We start from the raw sequence: 25,669 nt of genomic DNA on the forward strand, positions 1-25,669 counted from the left end.
CCCATGGACGGAGGAGCCTGGTAGGCTGCAGTCCATGGGGTCGCTAAGAGTCGGACAGGACTGAGCGACTTCACTTTCACTTTTCACTTTCATGCATTGGAGAAGGAAATGGCAACCCACTCCAGTGTTCTTGCCTGGAGAATCCCAGGGACAGCGGAGCCTGGTGGGCTTCAGTCTATGGGGTCACACAGAGTCGGACACAACTGAAGCGACTTAGCAGCAGCAGCAGCTGTACCTATTTTAATGTGCAACAAAAGTGAACGTGTTAGTCACTCAATCATGTCTGACTCTTTGTGACCCCATGGCCTACAGTCTGCCAGGATTCTCTGTTCGTGGGATCCTCCAGGCAAGAATACTGGAGTGGGTTGCCATTGCCTTCTCTAGCGGATCTTCCCAACCCAGGAATGGAACCCGGGTCTGCTGCATTGAAAGCAGATTCTTTACTGCCTGAGCCACTTGCAAATACGTTGAGCCACTGCTTTGGTATAACTTAGAAATAAGAGTATATTATAACAGATTCACTTTGCTGCATAGCAGAAAGTAACACAACATTGTAAATCAACTGTACTACAATAAGGGCAGCCCACCCTAGCACTCTTGCCTGGAGGATCCCATGGACAGAGGAGCCTGGCGGGCTACAGCCCATGGAGTCGCAAAGAGTCAGACAAGACTGAAACGACTGAGTGCACACACAAGCATTCTCCAGTAAAAATTAAAAATAGTAGATAGCCATATGTGAAACAATAATAACTGGGGGATGATTTTCCACTGTGTAGGAGAGAGTTCTGAAGCAAATAATTGTACCTAAAGGTGACAATGCAAGAAAGATCTCCCTTCTCATGCAGTATGGTTATAATTGTATGTAAACATTTTGTGTAGAGAACTTACCTCTTAGTATTCGTAAATATATATTTCCTCATTTTCACTTGGAAAGGTCTTATTCCTCTTGAATTGAAAATTGGTAATAAAAATAAGGATAACAATAACGCATGTTGAATGTTTATTCTGGGGATACAATGATAAGAGCTTTGTATAAACTATCTTGTTTAGCTATCACATTAAGATAAGAAGTCTTATTATTCCTATGTTATATGTGAAGACACTTGGCCTTTGGAGAATCTAACAGCTGATTTAGGATATGAAACAAGTCTGACTGACTCCAGAACCCCTGATCATCTGTACCAAGGTGTCCCAATCCTGGAACAAATGGTATTTTGGACTCACTCATTTGTTTGTGGGAGGCATTTTCCTGTGTATTATAAGATGCTTATCAACAGTCCTGGTCTCTGCTTACTAGATACCTGTGACTCTATCAACACCTTACCCTATGCCAGATGTGAAAATAAAAATTTTCTTCAACTATACTTCAGTGCAAAATCATTTTTACTAAAATGTCTCCAGCCACTGCCAAATCACCTTGATTAGGAACTGATGCTTGACACTATAATATTCCTGATAATTCAGCACCTGAAAAGGGAAGATAGACACTGCTGAAAAGATGTTTTAGCTGGCCCTGGATGTTTTAGAGAGCGGGAGCCTCAGTGATAGGTCTGGCCTTGTGGTTGTGCTTGTTCAGTTGCTGAGTTATGTTTGACTCTCTGCAACACCATGGACTGCAGCACGCCAGGCTTCCCTGTTCTTCACCATCTTCCAGAGCTCGCTCAGACTCATTTCCATTGAGTCAGTGATGCCATTCAACCATCTTGTAATCTGCTGACCCCTTCTCCTCCTGCCTTCAAAGCTTTCCCAGCATCAGAGTCTTTTTCAATGAGTCTGTTCTTTGCATCAGGAGTCCAAAATACTGGAGCTTCAGCTTCACTAAAGAATCTGCCTGCAATGGGGGAGACCTGGGCTTGATCCCTGGGTTGGGCAGATACCCTGCAGATGGGAAAGGCTATCCACTCCAGTATTCTGGCCTGGAGAATTCCATGGACTGTGCATCCATAGGGTCGCAAAGAGTCGGACACAACTGAGCGACTTTCACTTTCACTTTCAGCTTCCCTATTCAGTCCTCCCAATGAATATTCAGTGTTGATTTCCTTTAGGATTGACTGGTTTGATCTCTCTGCTGTCCAAGGGACTTTCAAGAGTCTGCTCCAGCACCACAGTTCAAAACCATCAATTCTTCAGTGCTCAGCCTTTTTTATGTTCCAGCTCTCATTATCTGTACATGACTACTGGAAAAGCCATAGCTTTGACTACATGGACCTTTGTTGGCAAAGTGATACCTCTTTTTTTTTTAATATGCTGTCTAGGTTTGTCATAGCTTTTCCTCCAAGGAACAAGAGTCTTTTAATTCAGTTGCTGCAGTTACCATCCACAGTGATTTTGGAGCCCAGGAAAATAAAGTCTGCCACCGTTTCCACTTTTTCCCCATTTCTTAGCCATGAAGTGATAGAACTGGATGCCATGATCTTAGTTGTTTGAATGTTGAGTTTTAAGCCAGTTTTCCACTTTCCTTTATCACCCCCATCAAGAAGCTCTTTAGTTCCTCTTCACTTTCTGCCATCAGAATGCTATCACCTGTATATCTGAGGTTGTTGATCTTTCTCCCAGCAATCTTGATTCCATCCAGCCTGTCATTTCATACAGTGCAGTCTGTATAGAAGTTGAACAAGCAAGATGACAATATACAGACTTGAATACAAAATGCACTCCTTTCCCAATTTTGAACCAGTCCGTTGTTCTATGTCCAGTTCTAACTGTTGCTTCTTGACCTGCGTTACAGGTTTCTCAGGTAAGGTGATCTGGTATTCCCATCTCTTTAAGAATTTTCCAGTTTTTTTGTGACCCACAGAGTCAAAGACTTTATTGGGAACACCGAAGTAACTTTTTGCCCATATTTTTTTAAATTCCATATCACTTAGGAGTTTGTGATTCAGGGGAAAAAAAAAATGATCTTAGAATTTGGTGCCCAATCTGTTTGACATGTTTGTCTGTCTGTGTGTGTGCTTATTTTAATTGCAGTAAAAGTCACGTAATATAAAACATATTATTGAGCCATATTTAACTGTACAGTTCAGTGGCACTACATTCACATCGTTGTGCAACTGTCACCATCCTGAATTTTTCACCTTCCTAAACTGAAGTTTTGTCCCTGAAATTTTGAGATTAAACACTCACCCACCAAAGTCTGTCCTTTCCCCAAGTATACTGGTTACTAAACCTGCCCTAGCTGAGTGTCTTGATCCCAGAGCTGTTTGAGCAGGTAATCAGAGTAACTGAACCAGAATTAAAAGTTGAAATATAGAGCAGAGAGAGTAAAAGGTTAAAATATCACGGTGACCTACTGAGAAATTGCATTATACTTTGCCTTTGTGACCACAGTCTCCTTAGAAAGAAATGAAAAATATTTTTTCACCTTCCCTAGGAAGGCAGCCAAGCCTTTGCTTTTCGAAAGGCACATAAATTTTACCACCAGGGGGCAGTTATTAGCCTTCTGGGTTTGAGCTGGACAGCCCTGGAAACGGCTCATCAGTCAGCGGTTTTGTTTCCAATAGTGAGATCCAGGATCCTGAGAGTAGAAAAAAATCTTTTGATTGATCAAGGCCAGTGTGAAGCTTCGTAGTGGGGATGAGGGAAGTGACAGCTAAAAAGGAGTTTCTGCCCCATTGTGACTACCTAGAGATTAAAAGTCTTCCCTGATCCCTCAGTTGGTAAAGAATCTACCTGCAATGCAGGAGACCCCAGCTCAATTCCTGGGTCAGGAAGATTCCCTGGAGGAAGGATATGCTACCCACTCCAGTATTCTTGCCCGGAGAATCCCTATTGACAGAGGAGCCTGGCGGGCTACAGTCCATGTGGTCACAAAGAGTCAGACACAACTGAGTGACCCAAAGCACAGCCCAGAGATTTAAAAGGGCACCGTTTTCAGATGATCGGAATGTGGAGATAGAGACCTGGTTTTGAGCAGGGGGGATCTACTAGGGAAATGTTGGTAAGGCCTAAATAGCTTTATCAGATGGACTACTAACTTCATGCACTAAACTCACTTTCAGAATAAAAGTGAAAAAAATAACTCGCTGAAGGTAAATTTTAATCATATTTTCAACAATAAGAGAAATAGAATACAATTGAGTTATGACATATATGTATTTAATTTACATGGATTCAACACTCAGCCTTCAGAAAAATCATTATAAAAATTAAAGAAAAAACATCCATTTTTGAATGTTCTGCTAGGTAATGTGAATTACCATATACACTACATATTTATAAATACATATCACTGTCCAAGTTGTAAACACACAAATGAATGCCTATTAGATGTTAACTTATACATAAAGCTTGTCACATAATGATGCTACTATAGCTATTAGCTATTGTTATTCTTAATTATGATAATAAATTTATGAAGGATTTAAGAGACTTTTAACAGTAGATCCATATGCTATGAAATTAAATCCTATCCTCTGCAGTAGAAAAACACAGAGTAACAGAGTAACTTGTAACAGAGTTTCTGCTACAGGGAATTCACAGACTTTTTGGAAATGTTGTTGTTCAGTCACTAAGTCATGTCTGACTTTTTGTGACCACATGGACTGCACCATGCCAGGCTTCCCTGTCCTTCACCATCTCCCAGAGCCTGCTCAAACTAATGTCCATTGAATCAGTGATACCATCCAACCACCTCATCCTGGGTAGCCCCCTTCTCCTCCTGCTGTTAGTCTTTCCCAGCATCAGAGTCTTTTCCAATAAGTCAGCTCTTTGCATCAGGTGTCCAAAGTATTTGAGCTTCAGCTTCAGCATCAGTCCTTCCAGTGAATACTCAGGGTTAATTCTCTTTAGGATTGACTGGTTTGATCTTGCTGTCCAAGAAACTCTCAAGAGTCTTCTCCAGCACCACAGTTCAAAAGCAACAATTTTTTGCTGTTCAACCTTCTTTATGGTCCAACTCTCACATCTGTATATGAGCATTGAAAAAACCATAGCTTTGATTATATGAACCTTTGTGGGCAATGTGATGTCTCTGATTTTTGGAAGTGCAAATATATTAACCAATATTATAGTATGGTGAATGAAGTTAATTAAATAAATGAGAGTGAAAAAAAAGAAAAGAAAGAAGTAGGCAAGGAAAAATGGGATGGGGGAAGGACAGAGAGAAGCAAGACGAAAGAAAGGAAGAGGAGGGGGCAAAGAGGAAAGGAGAGAGAGGGAGAGAGGGGAAAAAGAAGAAATTCCTGTGAGTCAGGAGAAGGCAGAAGAGCTATCACCAGGGAGGATAAGAAAAGCTTTCAGAAAGTATGTTATCTTTGAATAGTTGGGGAGTTATAGTTCAAACAGAGAAGAGAAGGCTTCCCATGCCATAGGGGAGGGCTGGAAAGAACATGACATTTTTATAAAGCTCTCATTTATTCTTGGCGGCTGCAACTTGTGTGGTGGGTATACAGATTGGGTGATGAGTCTGATCAGCCATGTTAAAGAGTTAGGTTCTGTCTGATGGATGATATGAAACTTAAAAAATATTCTTAAGCTGAAAAATGACATAGTCAAAAACTTTTAGAAAGATGATTTTGGTGGCAGGCGTGAAAATAGAAAGGAGTAGAGAAGGACAAATAAACAGTAGGCAAACCATCTATTAGGGAAGTGCAATAAACCATATGGCTTGCTGCACACGAATTCTGGTGTTATAATTGGAGAGCGATTCAAATCAAAGCAGCCTAGGAGCTGGATTGATGGTGAAGGAAAGGAAGAAAGGAGACTCTGAAATGTGAATCTTGGGTGACTTAATGGTCTGCCCTATATGAAAGAAGAAATACAGGAAAACAGACTTTGAGAAGAGCTTGGTTGAACATTGGGAACATCTTCTACACTTCTCTGGGGGCATCCTAATTATTAACACATGCTTGTTCAACCCCCTAGAACATGAACTCTTTGTGTCAAGGCCCTGGTTTAATCATCTTACAGGCCCATTTGGGTCAATAAATTTTCTAGATCAAGTTTTAAATTATGCATGGTTTTATTTAATCCCTTTTATCTCCAAAACTAAATCATCTCTATAAAACATTATAGTATTTTATGGTATTTAAAAAAAACTGATCAAGTTTTAGAAGCATGCCTAATTTGCTATTTTCAGCAAAGACAAAACCCTATAAATCCTACACAGAACTAAGTGCCTTCATTAGGCCTGCATTCAGCTACAGACAGCAGAAAAATGATGTCACATTGAACTAACAGCGCCTCACATATCAAGGATGTAGGGGATGTAGGAGATGTAGGCAAGCCAGAGTTGGTGCAACTGCCTCAAGATGTCATTAAAACTCAGGTTCTCCCAGCTTTCTGCTCCATTAACGGCAATGTGTGCCTTTCCTAGCCCTCTAGGAAAAGTGATTTTCTATCTCCAGGTACCAGAGCCGTACAGGATGAAGCAGAAAAGGAGAAGGTTAAACAGCTGAAGAGAGATGTAGGCTAAATATAGTCCCTTTTAAATTACAGTTCCACGTTCCCTGTCCCTTGACTTCTATTTATATGTTGTTGGCCAGGACTTGGTGACATGTCTATTCTTATTGCAAGGGAGTATGGGGAGATAACTATAACTAAGCATATTGTTTCCCAGAATAAAATAGGACTTGTGTCAGTTTATAAGTTGGCATGCTTCCAGCCTTGATGTACACCTTGAATATTGGCATTGAGTGAACAACTAGAAATATTTTTACTTCTCTCTTTTTCTCCACAGATAGTTAAATAGATATAGGTATATTATGGCAGATATCTATCTATCTATGCAGAGATGTATATTGATAGATACACACACAGACATTGATATACTTGTACATGCATATGCATATATTTTATTTTAAATAATTTAAATACATTTTTACAAAAATATAAGAATAAAAATGTATTCAGTGAACTGCCTTGAAGTAACTGGAGGAAAAAAAAAACACAACAGATCCATACTAGATGCCATTCTCTAAAATAGACTATAGTGAAGGGTTTCAACATTCTCTAAAACGGACCATAGATGGTCTTGAAACTTAATCTTTTTAACACTATAATCATGGTAACCCAAAGTAAAAGAGAATATTTATTATATGGTAATGGAATAAGTTTTGAAAGAATAGAAGAAATCATTCAAGAAAAATTCATAGATGTGAAGTAGGCAATTTTATATTTCCATGTGATTAAAATAAATATTATTAAAATAAAAGGAAAATGTTTAAATCTGGAATGCTTATATTTAATATGCTGAAGGCATAGATGCTAATATCTTCACTATATGAAAAGCTTACTGAAATTTATAAGGAAAACAGATTTCAACAGATGAATAGATAAATCATATGAGTAAAAAATTTGCTCAAGGAGGAAAGGATAAAAACTTGAGAAGATTTTTTCCTCCACTGGCTTTCAAATAAATGAAAATTAAGACAATGTGAAATGTCAAACATACTTAGTAGAGAAACAAGGGCATTTAAAAGGGAGTGATAGCATCTCAGATTTCCCTTGAGAGTATATGCATTGCTAACGTAAATCAACACACAGTATTTGGATGTATGGTGAAGAGAAGTTGTTAGAAATATATGTGCCTGTGTTACTCAGAGCATTTCTAGGAAAAACAGCCTTCAGCAATGCTCGCTGTGTGATTTGTCATGATTCATGAGTACTGAGTAAAACCACGCCTAATTCTTTGCCCACAGTCAAAGGTCACAGTATTCAGTGCAAGAATCAAAGGTAAGTAATATTTACTCTGAAAGATGCTAACAGACTCTCACACCTTAACTGGGAAAAACTGGGACCAAGCTCTTCTCAGGGCAGTGCTCCGTATGAGAAAGCATGTGCGTGTGCTCAGTCACTCAGCTGTGTCCGATGCTTTGTGACCCCACAAACTGTAGCCCATCAGCCTTCTCCATTCATGAGATTTTCCAGGCAAGAATATTGGAGAGGGTTGCCATTTCCTTCTCTAAGGGATCTTCTTGACCCAGAGATCGAACCTGTGTCTCTTGCATTGGCATACAGATTCTTTATCACTGAACCACCTAGGAAGCTCCATTAGAAAGTGACATCTGACTGAATCAGATCCCTTTTACTGAGAAGTATGAATGCTAGTGTGATGTTTAATTTTATGTGTCAACTTGGCTAGGCCATGGTACCAATTATCAGGTCAAACATCAGTCTAAATGTCCCTGTGAATACACTTTTTAGATGAGATCAATATTTCAATCCTTAGACTTTGTATAAGCAGGTTACTCTCCTTAATGTGGGTGAGCCTCATCCAGTCAGTTGAAAGCCTTAAGAGTAGAAGGACCTAGTAACCCTGAGGAAGAAGGAATTTTTCATCCAGACTTTTCAGACTTGACCTGCGACATCAACCTTTCCAGGGTCTGCAGTTTGCCAGCCTGTCTGTAGATTTTGGACTTGCCAATCCCCCAAATTATGTAAGCCGCCAATTCTTCAAAAGAAATCTCTCTGTGTATATGTATATATACTGTTCAGGTGCCAAGTCATGTCCGACTCTTTGCAGCCCCATGGACTGCAGCATGCCAGGCTTCCCTGTCCCTCACTATTTCCCAGAGTGTGCCCAAGTTCATGTTCATTGAATCGGTGATGCCATCCAACCACCTCATCCTTTGTCACCCTCTTCTCCTTCTGCCCTCAATCATTCCCAGCATCAGAGTCTTTTCCAGTGAGTCAGATCTTCGCATCAGGTGGCCAAAGTATTGCAATTTCAGCTTCAACATCAATGAATATTCAGGGTTGATCTCCTTTAGGATGGACTGGTTGGATCTCCTTGCAGTCCAAGGGACTCTCAAGAGTCTTCTCCAACACCACAGTTCAAAAGCATCAATTCTTTGGCACTCTGCCTTCTTTATGGTCCAACTCTCACAACTGTACATGACTACTGGAAATACAAGTATATATTGGTTCTATCTATTCTACCTACTACTGATTATTTCACTGGAGAACCTTGACAAATGCAGCTAGGTGCAGCTTGAGAGCAGGTCAACTAAACCTATACCTTTCCTATCTGTATTTCAATAATAAAATAATCTTGGAAGCATAGTGCTGCTGGAGTAATTATAGATGAGATAGAGATCATTTGTTCTTTCAGTTCTACTCTTTTCTTATTGCTAAGATAGAAATCCTCGTAGTGATTCATCTGTTAGATCAAATAGATCCATACCTGGATATCGTGACTAGATAACAGCAGGGTTCATTAACCATGCATCCCATACCAGAAAATCCAGTTTGAAAGAAATAATTAAGCATCTCATCACTTCACATTTCATTGCCATCTGTTGACAAGCTATACAGAACACTTGGAAACCCACTGGTACCACACCAAATTTAACCAGTAACTTCCTAGTTTCAGAGACGAATGAGATTTCAGATTCTGGTCTAAGTTGCTTAAACTTCTGACTTCAAAGTACAGAGTCGCCATCAACCATACATAGATACCATATTGCTGTGACAATTTACTACTTCATAAATTTGTATGGATACTATCTATTTTTGTATGTGCTTTGCACACGTGTCAACCACAATGTGACTTTTTCCTATAGGTCCTTTACAGATATTGTTAGATTCCAGAAATGAGTGACTTCTAATTAATGGTCTATTTTCTCTGTGGTTACTTTCTCTTAACTCACTCATAAACCCTCTCATACCTCTTCTCTGACCTCTCCATTGTGAGTATTTCCCAACTGTGTCTCATTGGACTATTGCTGTTTAATCATTTCACCATGTTTGGCCTATTCATATGTGGGTTCCAACATGCCAGAGGCCCCATATGATCACTGAAAAGTGTATTCACTGAAGATGATTCAGCAGACCAAGTTGGCATGGGAAAAGTGAAAAAAGTCGCTCAGTCATGTCCAACTCTTGGCGACCCTATGGACTATACAGTCTGTGGAATTTTCCAGGCCAGAATACTGGAGTGGGTAGCCTTTCCCGTCTCCAGAGGATCTTCCCAACCCAGGGATCAAACCCAGGTCTCCCGCATTGCAGGTGAATTCTTTACCAGCTGAGCCACAGTGGAAGCCCTGGCATGGGAAGTACACATATTAATCATATGGTTATTTTCTGAGGATATGTTAAAATAAAACTTTTCAGTGCTAAGTAAGTCACTTGTCAGTAACTTTGCTTTCAAAAGCAGTAAATATATTTTAGGATAGCCTTTGAATCATATTCCAATGTAAAGAAATTTTCTCTATTCTGAAAGCATTGCTTGAAGCTGAATGATCCAGTATGCAATTCTAATGATAAAGTTATTTTTGAAACTGTTATATGTCCTGTAATTTGAAAATAAAAATCAGTAACATTTAGTTTAAAAAATATATAATGTCATTTGCTACATACATCTCTAAAAGCACCTGTCATTTTTCCATTGCCTCTTTGTAACAGCCTAGAGTTGGTTCTTAAAAAAATGGACTTCTTAAGGTTGTTTCTGATTTCATGTTTTGTATTTATTCAGGGAATCCATACTGAAAGATTCAATGAGGGCTATTTTCCTGAGAAACTTCTATACATTAAAACTTTTACTTGTTGCGTTGACTATAAAAGATCTTGCATCAGATGGGACACTATTAAAAAGTAAATTAAAGTGAATTCTCATTTCTCCATAGAGTCATGAGGAAGCCAACACCTAGAGTTTCATTATGTTTAACAGACTCATTTTAGCTATTAGTGTTCAACCTCCTCCTCCTACTAAACCTCTGGCCAGGGCTGCCTAATTAACCAATTTGACTTTTCCCCCTTTCCTTTCCCGAGCCCTCTCTCTGGGGCTAATGAGTAGCCACATGCCTAATAGGTAGGCAGCAGGAGGGAGGAAATGGGTAATCAGCCTCTTGAAGAGCAGATCTTGTCTCTCCAACTCTCTTTCATGTCTGGTTAAATGGAATAAAGGACTTCAAGTCGCAAAAGTTTAGCAATTAATTCAGCATTTGCAGAAAGTTGCTGCATTTTCAGAGTTTCCAGCTTTGGAAAACTTCTCAGTCGTGCTGTTCCTTTTTCATTTACCATGTTTTTCTCTTTGAGCCTGGAAAATGCCTATTTATCAACACAGTCCCATTGCAGGCATTAGCTGAGTGTCTCCCAGACACCCCAGAGTAGGGTTCACCCCGCATGTCCCAGCCTGTCGGTGTTTAACGTGCAGGTTTGTGTTTCACAAAAATGTAATGACTGCCCACCTCATGGAAGGCATTACAGCACTCACCACTTGGTGATTTAATTTCTTTTTAGTAAAAGTCTAGTAAAGCGCTATCCAAAAAGAGACAAGCGAAAAATCCTACCATTGCAGATGGATGACTCTTCTAAAAGTGAACACACTTGTGTAAGCAGCACTTGTATCAACAAAGGAGACATTGTTAGCAACCCAGAAATTCCTCTTGTCACTAACCAACTCCCTTTCTCAAAGGCAACACAGACATGACTTTTTCCATTCATTAGTTTTGCCTATTTTTGAGCCTTGTATAAAGTATGTATTCTTCATATCTATTTTTTTTTTTTTTGCTCAAAATGCTATTTGTAAACTTCATGAGTATGGCTTGATTTTTTTTCATTACTGAATAGTATACCATTTATTATGCAATAATTTTATTTGTGTTTCTAGTAGTTGGGCATTTAGATTGTTTTAATTTTTTACTGTGGCAAATAACGCTGTTATGAACATCACTGTACAAATCGTTAAGTACATATATGTCTACATGTCTGCGTGGTGTACACTTAGGAGTAGAATTTCTGAGGTATCATGCATACTGTAGTAGAAACTGCATTATGCTTTTGCAGAATGTTAATTTATACCTGCCCGACAGTATATGAAAGCTCTACTTCTCCACATTACATGCTCAGCAATACTCGATTTTCTCCTTTTAATTTTAGCCATCCCTCTGTGTGTGCATGAGGTGGTATATGTGTGTAGTTTTCACTTTTCACTTCTGTGCACACTTACAAGGTTGAGTAGCTTTTTCTTTGTGTATATTAGCCATTTGGTAAAGCCTTTGTTTGTTTGTATACAAATAAATGTTGACACTAGTGGCATGCTTTTACTCTGTTGAGAACATCTTAGGCTACTTCCTTTTTTCAGCATATGGATAATTCAGGGGTTATATTTTTAATGTTAAACAATATTTATCTTTCTAGAATAAGCACATTTTTTCTATGATGTGTTATCCATTTAAAGCATTGCAATATTTAATCTGTTAACATTTGTTTTAACATTTTTGCACCTCAATTCATATGAGAGAATGGCCTACTACACTTCTGCAATATTATGGTCCAGCTTTCATAGTACTATCTTGATCACTTACATATGTTTCTATTGTTTCTCTATCTTTCTATTTTTTTTATATCCCTTAAACCTGTGCTAATTGCAGTTGAATATAAGACTTTGCAGAGGCCTTGCGTTGATGCTCTTTTCTCTAGATGACTCCTTTTAGTTTCTGATGGGCAGGTAGATAGACTTCCCAGGTGGCTCAGTGGTAAAGAATCCACCCGGCGATGCAGGAGGTGCAGGAGACAAGGGTTCATTCCCTGAGTCGGGAAGATCCCCTGGAGGAGGAAATGGCAACCCACTCCAGTATTCTTGCCTGGAGAATCCCATGGTCAGAGGGGCCTGGCGGGCTGCAGTCGATGGGGTCACAAAGAATCGGACATGACTGAGCGACTAAGCAGGAGGCAGGTAGATGGGGACTAGATAACATTAGTACTCAGCCTTCTATCTGATTGTAGGTGGGTTGCCATCTTTCTAAGGTCTGATATGTATATGTCCTGTCTCAATTCCAGATTGTGATCCTTCTGGGCACCAGCTGAAAGCCTGACTTGTTCACCAGGAACTATCCACGTTGAAGTTCAACTTTTAGCTGTTCAGTATTGAGAACTGTGAGCATCTTGCATAGCTTTTCAGCCCCTTTGGAACATATGTTTTGCTAGTTTTTTCCATTTCTTGGACTGAACCACTTCATGACGAGTAGTCAGCTGTTGGGCTCATTTTCTGTGCTGTGTTTTCCCCCAGGATCTTGGGTTCCCAATCACTGGGCACTTTTGCAGCCCTAATACCATTTGGATCATCCAAGTCTAAAGACTATCAAATGCTCTACTCAATATTCAGCTAGAGCTAGTACTTCTCAGCATTTCTTTCCACCTCTTTTATGAACTGACAAATGTCTTGAGGGAAACATGATGTAGAATATATGGCTCACACTAATGAAATCTTCTTCTTCCAGGAATATTAGTCGACTAAGTCCTGGCTGCCTCAGTAGCTCTGAGATGCCTTTAAACAGATTATTTTTTTCTTTATCTAGCTGATTAAGCTGTTTTTAATGGGAAGATTGTTCTGCTGCAAGCTAGTCCATCACAACCCAAATCAGACTTAACAGTTAGGATTTGAAAGAAGAGCATCATTTCTGTGTTACTTATTAGCTATGTTCTTTTCTCCAAAACTTAATTTCTACTTTTTAAGGCTTCATAAAGCTTTAGGCAATCAGAAAGCTCTTTCAAGCCTATATTTTAATGATCTGGAAGTCCTACCAGGTCCTAGAAATTCTAGTGTGTACCAAATATCTCTCCACGTTTGAGTAGATTCAGAATGATATTCAGCTTTTCTTAAAGATACCTCCATAAACTCTAGTCAACAGCCTTCAAACAGAAGCAAGTCCATAGTGCACATACACTTGTGCACACAGACACACTACTTAAGTACAGACATGTTCTGTAGCTTGACAACCCTTCCGAACAACCAAGAACAGAGTATGCATGTATTTGGATATCACATAGGAGTTGCAAAGCAATAAACTAAATGATAGGTCCCAGAGCCCACTTGCCCCACCCTCCAGGAATCTCCCAGCTCTCCTTCCCACCAGGGGCTCCCTTGAGCATTCCTCTTCTATTCAAAGTTGCTGTTGTTCATTTGTTAAGTCATGTCTGACTCTGAAACCCCATAGACTATAGCACACCAGGCTCCCCTGTCCTTCACTATCTCCTGGAGTTTGCTCTAATTTATGTCCAGTGAGTCAGGGATGCCATCCAACTGTCTTGTCCTCTGCCATCCCCCTTTCCTTTTGCCTTCAGTCTTTCCCAGCATCAGGTCTTTTCCAACGAGTCAGCTTTTTGCATTAGGTGGCCAAACTATTAGAGCTTCAGCTTCAGCATCAGTCCTTCCAACGAATATTCAGAGTTGATTTCCTTTAGGATTGACTGATTTGATCTCCTTACAGTCCAGGGGATTCTCAAGAGTTTTATCCAGCACCACAATTTGAAAGCACCAATTCTTTGGTGCTCAGCCTTCTTTAGATCCAACTCTCACACTCAAATTCAAAATTAGACACAAACAAAACAGTTTTCCACAGAGGAAGCACAGTGCTGGAGAACGCAACCTCATGCATTAAAAAGATAACCCTCTACATTATTATGCCGAGCCGTTTCACTCCTCTGTTTCTGGAATCCCAATTTCACAACAGAATCCTTACTTTAATCTAACTTAAATTCCCATTAAAGTTTTATTGCCACCTCCCAACTTCCAAAACAAAGAGCTCTACTCTCAAAGGTAAATTCAAGTCTCCACATTCAGGAAAACATTTTTAATATTTAAAGCACAACCCCTGTCCTGGTAAATTTAAAAGGCAATTTTCCGACTCCTGGACATTTAAATGTCAGTATAACTCAGATCTATTCTGAACCAGGGCATCCCATTGCATCATAGGTTTAGATGATGGAGAATAAAGGAAATAAAATAATCTCACCCCAGACACTAAGAAGATGCTCATGTGTTCCCTACAGGTCACCTTGTGCCGTCAGCACTCAATCCAGACAGAGCCTGGAACTCAATAGGATTTTCTCAAATGAGAAAAATAAGGTAAGAGCTCAGACTTATTTTGCAAATATATGCTGTTTCCACAGCACACAGTTATAAACTTTGGCCTCTGTCCTGGCAAAATGAATGTGCTCAGACAAACACACATACAAAGGACATCAAGGCTGATTGGTTTTTCAGTAACCTTGTTCATTTGTTCCCCCTGAGCAAAGTTGGTTGATTCAATGCACCAGAATCACAGTCCAGGTCAGAAACAGCTGTTTGACATTAATTAGGTGTCAGGATGCAAAAGGCCATTCGGCAGGCTGGAGGCTCCGGAATTGACTCTATTTAGTCACGCTCTCAAATCAAGGAAAAATCCCTGCAGCTATGTTGTTTTGATACAAATTGACAAGGATAAATAATTAAGAGGACATAATTAAGTACTTGGTTTAAAAAAGGGGGAAAAAAAAAAAGAGATTCCTGTAGGGGCTTCCAGTGTTGACAAGCAGGAAATTCAAAGAGCCCTGGCTCGTGTGCTAAACCCCACACACTCCTGTTTCTTCAGTGTGGAACATTTTAGCAAGGAGCAAAACTGAGTGTTTATTTTTTATTTTTTTTAATGTGTAATGTATACTGGCGTATAGTTGATTTACAAAGTTCAGCTAGTTTCAGGCTTACAGCAAAGTGATCGAGCTACGCATATACACATATCTTCTTTTTCAGATTTTTTTTCCATTATAGGTTATGACAAGATATTGAGTAGAGCTCTCTGTGCTATGCAGTAGGTCCTTGTTGGTTATATATTTTACATAATATACAATGGTGTGTATGTGTTAACCCTAAACCACTAATTTATCCCTCTCCGCCTCTCAGCCACCTTTCCCCTTTGGTAACCATAAGTTTGTTTTCTGTGTCTGTGAGTCTGTTTCTTCTTTGTGAATAAGTGCATGTATATCATTTTTTAGATTCTACATATATGTGATATCATATGATATTTGTCTTTCTCTGACTTTATTCTTTAATTTTTTAAAGTGTGTACGTATTATGAGAAACCAAGTAAAATAGTCCTAGGTTGTAAGTGAGAATCATTTTTAGAATCTATCTGCCCTACTTTCCTGTACTTCTTACACAACTCCAGAGGGTAATTTATTTTAAAGATTGTTTTAAATATAATGGGCTCTGGAAACCAGCTGATAGTGGCATAACTTGGTTAACTCAGATTTCAGCAACTACTAATTAAAAGTGGGTCAGTGCTCTTGCCTTCTGTACTTGGCTTTAGTATACTGACATGATTCCCAGGTGGCTCAGTGATAAAGAATCTGCCTGCCGATGCAGGAGACACAAGTTCCATCCCTGGGTCTGGGAGAGCCCCTGGAGGAGGAAATGGCAACCCACTCCAGTATTCTTGCCTGGAAAATCCCATGGACAGAGGAGCCTGGTGGGCTACAGTCCATGGGGTGGCAGAGAATCGAACACAACTGAACACACACACACAATATGCTTTTGTCCAGCAAATGAAGCAAGGCCACGTGACCTCTGCACTCAGGTGACCAGAAGCCGTCCGCTCCTTCAGGTTGGTTTAGTCTGCATGTGCCAGTCCCTGCCCTGTGCTTAAGGAGAGAACTTCCTGCAGACAGACGTTTCCTTTAACCACGGGAGGTGAGAGTTGTGATTCTCTGTTCACTAAGCCCAACATCTTCTAAAATACAAATATGAAAAAATAGGTCAAACTAGACATAGGTTGGTGGTGGTGGTTTAGTCGCTAAGTTGTGTCCAACTCTTGAGACCTCATGAGCTGTAGCCCACCAGGCTCCTCTGTCCATGGGATTTTCCAGGCAAGAATACTGGAGTGGGTTGACGTTTCCTTCTCCAGACATAGGTTAAAGATAACAAAATGCACTGGCTTTCAAAATCAAATTCCATGGGGGTTCTCAGCCCCTTTGCCGGACCCCCAGGTTGAGAAATCTGTTGTGGGCCCTAGAATTTTCACAACGGTGCGAGAAATTCTTTGGTGCAATTGTTCTCCAGTTTGTGGGCTGTCTGCTCGGTTAGACAGCATATTAAGAAGCAAAGACATTACTTTACTGACAAAGATCTGTATAGCCAAAGCTATGGTTTTTCCAGTAGTCATGTATGGATGTGAGTTGGATCATAAAGAAAGTTGTGTGTGTGTGCGTGCCAAGTCACTTCAGTCATGTCTGACTCTTTGTGACCCCATGGACTGTAGCCCACCAGGCTCCTCTGTCCAAGGGATTCTCCAGGCAAGAATACTGGAGTGGGTTGGCCATGCCCTTCTCCAAAGAAAACTGAGCGCCAAAGAATTGATGCATTTGAACTGTGGTGCTGGAGAAGACTCTTGAGAATTCCTTGGACTGCAAGGAGATCAAACTAGTCAGTTCTAAAGGAAATCAGCCCTGAATACTCATTGGAAGGACTGATGCTGAAGCTGAAGCTCCAATGCTTTGGCCACCTGATGCAAAGAACTGACTCACTGGAAAAGATCTTGATGCTGGGAAAGACTGAAGGCAGGAGGAGAAGGGATGACAGAGGATGAGGTGGTTGGATGGCATCAGCGACTCAATGGACATGACTTTGAGCAAGCTCCAGGAGTTGGTGATGGACAGGGAAGCCTGGTGAGCTGCAGTCCGTGGGGTCACAAAGAGTTGGACACGACTGAGTGATCGAACTGAACTAAAAGATAACAGTCATCCAAATAATCAGAGGTAATTGAAAGCTATTCCTTTCCAACAGTTTTGATAATTCATGAATGCAAAGTGGTCGGTATGCTAAGAAGAGAACAGGCTTTTTAAGATAAACAACTGTGACCAGAAATACTGGAACCCATGACTTGGAGGGATGGCCATGTTGAAGATGCTGAGGGCAATGTTCAGATTAAACAGTAAATTGACTTTTTTCTTCATTAAATGTAATTCAATACGCATTTCATGGTAAACATCTGAAACTCTTGGGCAACCCCAATTAAGTCCCCATTTGGCATCATGATTCACAGTCCGCAAATTTTCCCTACCAACAAACATGACGGTCAGACACTTCCTCGAACTTATCCTGTGGTTGGCCTCGCCAAATGAAAGACAAATCTCAGCCATTTTAACTTTGTGCAGTTTAGATCAGTGATGGCAATTACTATTTAGAGCACAAAGGGACTGCTGCCCAGATAATTATTTTGAAAAGAATTCTAAGGCCAAATCAGAAATCAGTAACTAAAATCACTTTGGCAACAGATTCTATAGGTGGAGGAAGAAAAAGTGCCACCATGAACGACACATATTTTCCATCCCACATGTGTAGAGTTACTTACTAACAAATACCTGGGATCATCCAAAGAAGTACGTATTTTTAAATAGGCCAGCAAATAGCAATCTTTTGAGCAAGCATAAGTTCAGTAAGTAAATAAGTAAATGTTGTTTATTTATTAGCTGTTGTTGTTTAGTCACTAAGTCACGTCTGATTCTTTGGTGACCCCGTGGACTATAGCCTGCCAGGCTCCTCTGTCCATGGGATTTCCCAGGCAAGAATACTGTAGTAGGTTGCCATTTACTTCTTCAGGGGATCTTCCTGACTCAGGGATTGAGTCCACATCTCCTGCATTGGCAGGCAGGTTCTCTACCACTGGGCCACCAGGAAAACCCTTATTTATCAATGTATTTTTAACTTTTCCTAAAAGAACAAAAGGCAATAAATGCTCAGACTATAATTCTATTGGGTGCAATAGTCTACTTGTTGAGGACAAGTTTAGCAAACTAAAAATAGTAATTAAGTATTATAATTTGCTATGTCTATGTGTTTTCGTTTAAAATTATTTACATAAGGTAGTATGTATATGGGCTTCCCTAGTAGCTCAGTCAGTAAAGAATCTCTCTGCAATACAGGACATCTGGGTTCAATTCCTGGGTCAGGAAGATCCCCTGGAGAAGGAAATGCAACCCACTCCAGTATTCTTGCCTGGAGAATCCTTGGACAAAGGAGCCTGATGGGCTACAGTCCCTGTGGTCACAAGAGTCGGACATGACTTAGCAACTAAAGCACCACCAATATGTGTGTATTTTTCCATATTTGGAAAGATCTAGCAGAGTCAAGGCGATGAAGGTGTTAAAAGCTGAATTTGCACAGTTGTGCCAATCAGTGACCCTAGAATCACTTAAATTAAAATAGCAATTTGTCTTCTCTGCAGGTAGCAGTTAAGAGAATAAAGCAGATGAATAAACTCTTAGTAGGATACCTATTAAGCATTTAAACACTGAAGGTGTCTCCCATTGACATGATAGTATTCTATAACAAATTTGATGATTCTACTTAATTAAACCAAACACATATGTTAATTTTTATAACAATCTCCTAAGTTTTCTTTCCTTCAAAGTCATCTTTTATGTTATGGTTTGAAAAATAAATTACTATTCTGAACAAAAAATAGGGTGAGAAATAAAATACATTTAATAATTTGCTACATAATACATAGTAAGTATGAAAATACCTCTTCTTAATGTGGCTTAAAAGTAAGTGCTTCCACTTAGAAAAAGCTTTGTAATAATTAAGCAGAGCAAGCATCACTACTTAATTACATGAAAAAAAAATGAAAGGAATTATAGTGAATAGGAAGAAACTATGAATATTTAACCACCATTATATTTTCTTTGAAGCAATTTTCTGAACACATGTTTAGTATGTGATCTTGAAATTCAGAACTAAGACATCTTCCTTCTGTCTACATACATTTATTATTATTATTTTATTAGGTGCAACAAGATAGATGATTCCTTGGCACAGAATTTTTATATATTAAATAAAAACATGTATGCATATGCATGTAGACTAAAATTTTTTTTAAATAAACTAGTTATAATTAACGAAGTTAGTTTCAGTATTTATCTTTGTAGTTAAGGGAGCTTTGATAAATTGAGCTTAATTGGGAGCACAGAAAATAAGCATTAGTTCTCTCAAAGAGTGTGCAATCATTTATGAAAATATCTTCATAGTAGCATTTCCTTTATCCCTCATTTGAGAGAATACTTATGCACCAACAGTTAGCTGCTAGGTGTTTGCATGTGAGGTTATTCAACCCCCTACAGTCTATATAAAGTAATACATAAACTATGTATTTTATATACATGTATATATACATATTCATATGTATATTTTATATACATAGTTTATGTATATATTTTATATACATAGTTCATATAATAATTTTTATAGCCAAGTGCATTTATTAATATAGTAGGTATTAAACACTCTCCGACATAAATCACAGCAAGATCCTCTATGACCCACCTCCCAGAATATTGGAAATAAAAGCAAAACTAAACAAATGGGACCTAATGAAACTTAAAAGCTTTTGCACTACAAAGGAAACTATAAGCAAGGTGAAAAGACAGCCCTCAGATTGGGAGAAAATAATAGCAAATGAAGCAACAGACAAAGGATTAATCTCAAAAATATACAAGCAACTCCTGAAGCTCAATTCCAGAAAAATCAATGACCCAATCAAAAAATGGGCCAAAGAACTAAACAGACATTTCTCCAAAGAAGACATACAGATGGCTAACAAACACATGAAAAGATGCTCAACATCACTCATTATTAGAGAAATGCAAATCAAAACCACAATGAGGTACCATTACACGCCAGTCAGGATGGCTGCTATCCAAAAGTCTACAAGCAATAAATGCTGGAGAGGGTGTGGAGAAAAGGGAACCCTCTTACACTGTTGGTGGGAATGCAAACTAGTACAGCCGCTATGGAAAACAGTGTGGAGATTTCTTAAAAAACTGGAAATAGAACTGCCATATGACCCAGCAATACCACTTCTGGGCATACACACTGAGGAAACCAGATCTGAAAGAGACACGTGCACCCCAATGTTCATAGCAGCACTGTTTATAATAGCCAGGACATGGAAGCAACCCAGATGCCCATCAGCAGATGAATGGATAAGGAAGCTGTGGTACATATACACCATGGAATATTATTCAGCCATTAAAAAGAATTCATTTGAACCAGTCCTAATGAGATGGATGAAGCTGGAGCCCATTATACAGAGTGAAGTAAGCCAGAAAGATAAAGAACATTACAGCATACTAACACATATATATGGAATTTAGAAAGGTGATAACGATAACCCCATATGCAAAACAGAAAAAGAGACACAGAAATACAGAACAGACTTTTGAACTTTGTGGGAGAATGTGAGGGTGGGATATTTCAAAAGAACAGCATGTATACTATCTATGGTGAAACAGATCACCAGCCCAGGTGGGATGCATGAGACAAGTGCTCCGGCCTGGTGCACTGGGAAGACCCAGAGGAATCGGGTGGAGAGGGAGGTGGGAGGGGGGATCGGGATTGGGAATACATGTAAATCCATGGCTGATTCATATCAATGTATGACAAAACCCACTGGAAAAAAAAAATAAAAAAAAAAAAAACAAAAAAAGAACCCTGGCCAAAAAAAAAAAAAAAAATATAGTAGGTATTGTACAAAATTATATACTGAATACAACTATTGCAATTTAGATTGAACAAAGTGATGCTAGACTGCAAATGAAGGCTATTTGTCCCTGAGTTCATATTTTAAGTACCATAGATTTGAGTTTCATTTCATTGAGAAGACATACAAAAAGTTGACCCTGAGTTAGGAGTCAAAAATCTATTGAAATCACCTCTTTCCTGCAGTTTTAACTTAGGCTTCTTAACCTTGGTCCCAGTTTTCTTTCCTTTCAAGTGATAATTATACTATTTACCTTTCAATATAGATGTGATAATTAGTTGAAAAGTGTTTTTTGGAAAATGTTTGCCATACAATAGGAGCTTCATAATTTAGTTCTTAAATTCTTGGCAGAGATAGCATCAGGATACAAAATAAAAAGCAGCTATTTTAAGATTGGTGGGTCTCATGATCAGAAAATCTTGTTTGCATACGTCACATGACTATCTTTTTATTTGGCCAAGTAGAGATTTTTAAAATTAAAAGTATATGTATATGCATTAGTCGTGTCTGACTCTTTGGGATCCCATAGACTGTAGCCTGCCAGGATCTTCTGTCCACAGGATTTTTCAGGCAAGAATACTGGAGTGTGTTGCCAATTTCCTCCCCTAGGGTATCTTCCCAACCTAGGGAACCTGCATCTCCTGTGTCTCTTGTATTCTTTACCTGCTGAGCTGGATTCTTTACCTGCTGAGCCATCAGGGAAGCCCAAAAGTATGGTCAGCCTCAAAACAAATACAGTCATTTTCATTCATATTAAAAACTTGTAGGTCTTCTTTTCTCACAGTTTATTACTGATCAAGTCAAAGATACTACTCATACTCATTGGAGTCAGTTTGGAGCACTTTGAGGTGGGTCTAGATCACTTAGCTGAGGGGTGCACCTTGGCGGAGATTCTCATTGTTCTCAGAAGCAATTTCATAAAAGTCAGTGTGCTCTTGTCGACTGAAAAAAATGCACAGCCTAAATATTGAAAGTTATGTTTTAATCAGTGGGCAAATATCTGAGGACTTAGGCCCAGGATGCAGCATCTCAGATAATTCAGAAAGACTGCACCAAGGAGGAAGAGCAAGGAAGCCAGGATATATAGGAATATTTGACACAAAACTCGGGAGTCCGAACTTTAAAAGATTACTGTTAATAAAAGAAAACCAGATGTCTCAAATTCATGAAGTGAAGTGAAATGTTAATCACTCAGTCCTGTCTGAGTCTTTGTGAGCCCATGGACTGTCGCCCTCCAGGCTCCTCTGTTCACGGAATTCTCTAGGCAAGAATACTGGCAAGTGTTGCCATTTCCTTCTCCAGGAGATCTTCCCAGCCCAGGGATCGAGCCTGTGTCTCCTGCATGGCAGATAGATTCCTAACTGACTGAGCCACCAGAAATCGGTGCTTTTCTGTGTACAGGCAGATACAAGAGTCTGGGCTCGTGGAAACCATTCCTTCGGTGTGCTTCTCAGCTCTCCAGGGCAAGCATCCTGCGCTTTCTCATCCTGAGAGACTCCTCTGGTACACTGTCTGGGTGCATGAAGCAATTGACTCCTAGATGGCGGGCATTCTTTGCTTCTATCCTAAGCTCCCTCTGGGCTCACCATCAGGGCAGATATAATGTGGTACCTTGATGGCAGTGACATCCTTTGCTTACTGATATGGCAGGTAACATTCTTAGTTCACACTCTCAGGCAGCTACCTGGAGAAGAATTTTGTCCTAAGTTTCAGGAGAATTTTGTACTTTATTTACATATCCCAAATGTTCTAAGGTGCTTTGTCATCTTGTTGGTCAAAATTGACTCTCTGTTCAGTTTCTTAAGAGATACAGTGGTGGGATTCTGCATAATTCAGACATGCCCTTAGGTACACATGCACTAGAGACTGTGAATCTTTTCTGAAGTTGATGCTTTTGGTCCACAAGATAACTGTGCTGCTTCTCAAAAGCCATGACTCCAAGCTTCTGTAAGTTGAGCTTTGAGAAATGAGTGAAGCTTCTATTTGCCATCTGTTCTAACTAGTTGAGTTCTGAAAACTGGAACAACAGACATAAATCAGTGGTAAGCATTCTGTTTTTCCTTCCAGGTTTAAATTCACTGTCTTCAGATTCTTGTATTGGCTAAAAAGGCAAAACAGCTTGAATTTACAAGGAGTCCTGCAAACATTGGTCTCAAGGCACGGCAACATCTAAAGATTGCTATTTGAAAAATTTATTAAATCTTCCTGAAATTTCCATGCCCTATTCCAGTGACTTCTTAGGAAACACACACATATATACAAAGCACAATGTTCCAGTTTAAACTGCCCCCTTTTCTTCCCTAATTCAGTGCTGCTCAACTTCTCTAGTGATGACATAAAAAACATGCCTTTGAAATATTGAAGATATATTTATAGGCAAACCCTCAATTGTGTTCATGAGATATCTTGAAATCCCGTCTGTTAATCTGTTTTAATTAATGGAAGTTTTTTACTTTCTGTCATGTCGTCCTTTGTTGCAATATATTAATTGGCATTTGAAATCACTAGCTAAGTAACTTATTTTGGTTGATCCAAAAAAACCCCTGACAATTCAGGATGATATTTCTTGTCATTCCCCAGTACACATGTATCCTTTCTCCTCCTTCCCACCTTAATCTCAAGTATATCATTGTGTACTCCTAGCCATATGTGCAAGATTGTTTTGAGAGGTAAAGCCATGAACTTTTGATGTTTGATGGCATAGACATAAAGATTTTTCATATTGATTTCTTCCTCCATTTTATCAGTGACCCTGATTTGCAAAAGTCAGGTCATAATCTCTCTTGACAAATGTGATGGAATGTAGACAGATCGATCTTCTTTATGACTTGAATAAACTTTTGAAACATTCTGTTTTTTAAATGCCTCTGTCATTGCAAGGGCCAAATTGATAGCAAATGACACAATCATTTCTGTGTTTAAGACAAATGTCTCAGATTCTTTCCCGCCAGTGGTTAGTGCCAACTGAGCGACTTCACTTTCACACATTGGAGAAGGAAATGGAAACCCACTCCAGTGTTCTTGCCTGGAGAATCCCAGGGACGAGGGAGCCTGGTGGGCTCCCGTCTATGGGGTCGCACAGAGTCGGACACGACTGAAGCGACTTAGCAGCATCAGCAGCAGTGGTTAGTGCTCACTAGTTTATAAATACTAGTTAGTATTTTAGTGTTTCATGATTTAAATCTCTTTTGAGGTTAGCATTTTGGGATTAAGGCAGGTAAACATAATTTGATGGGCTGACTACACTTTGGATGAACTATGTGGGTTGGAAAAAATATTCTAAAGTTAAAAGATACAAGCTTTGCCAGTTATCAGCTGTGTGATTTTAAGTGAATTATACATTTTCATTTTCAACTCTCCCTTCATTAACATTAGACAAAAAACCTACTATATCTACCTTACAGATGTTATGAGGATGAAATGGGATATTTATGTTCCTCTTTAAGCCTAAAATAGATCTTTATGAAATGACATCTATATATCTATCTGTTAAATTGGAAAGTTATAGTCAGGATATTAGTCATGTATTAAACCAGAGTGACTCTGAATTACTTGTAAGTTACCGCTTCCTCTAGAACAATGTAGGCCATAAAAAGCATGATTTGCTAGATTCGAATCCATGTACACCTCTTACAAGCTGTGTAGACACAAGTCAATTGCTTAAATTCACTAGTTTCCTCATATGCAAATGTGGATAATAACAAAAAATACCAACTGGAGATATGTTGATCGGCTATGATAACATACCCAATGGCCCATAGTGACCAGCACACAAAAAAATGTAGCCTGCTAGGCTTCTCTGTCCATGGAATTCTCCAGGCCAGAATACTGGAGTGGATTACCATTCCCTTCTCCAGGGGATTTTCCCAACCCAGGGAGTTAAGCTGGGTCTTCTGCATTGCAGGCAGATTCTTTACAATCTGAACCACCAGGTAAGCCCTAATAAACACTGGCTGTTGACAATAAACAGTCACAATAGTATAATAGTAAAATGACATCTGTTTTTAGGGAACAATCGTATTTTTTTTTTTAGGTAGCAAGTCATATTTTTTTCAAAAACCAAAATAATAAAATGCCCTTCTTCGTACAGATAATTAATGTTACTTTCATAATCAAAGAAGAATGGGGATTCCAGGGAGAAACTTGAGCCACCAGATTTAACAAGCTATAGAAATGTGTATTTCAATTACAATGATGGAACTATGAAATAGTACATTTGCAGTCTAAATGTATAGTATTTTAGAGGGAAATGCATTTATTTTCTAGGAAGCAAATAGAAATAACTCAACAAACAAAGATTATACTTGCAGCAAAGAGATGGACAAGGTTCAAGCCCATGATGGCATAGAGCCTGAACTCTATTGCCTACCCCACTCAGATGGTGGTTTACAGTACTCCTGCTGCAGTAAACCAGTATATAGTTTACCCATTTATAT

The sequence above is a fragment of the Cervus elaphus genome, chromosome 31 (genome assembly GCF_910594005.1).
Source record: "Cervus elaphus chromosome 31, mCerEla1.1, whole genome shotgun sequence".
Classification (NCBI taxonomy): domain Eukaryota; kingdom Metazoa; phylum Chordata; class Mammalia; order Artiodactyla; family Cervidae; genus Cervus; species Cervus elaphus.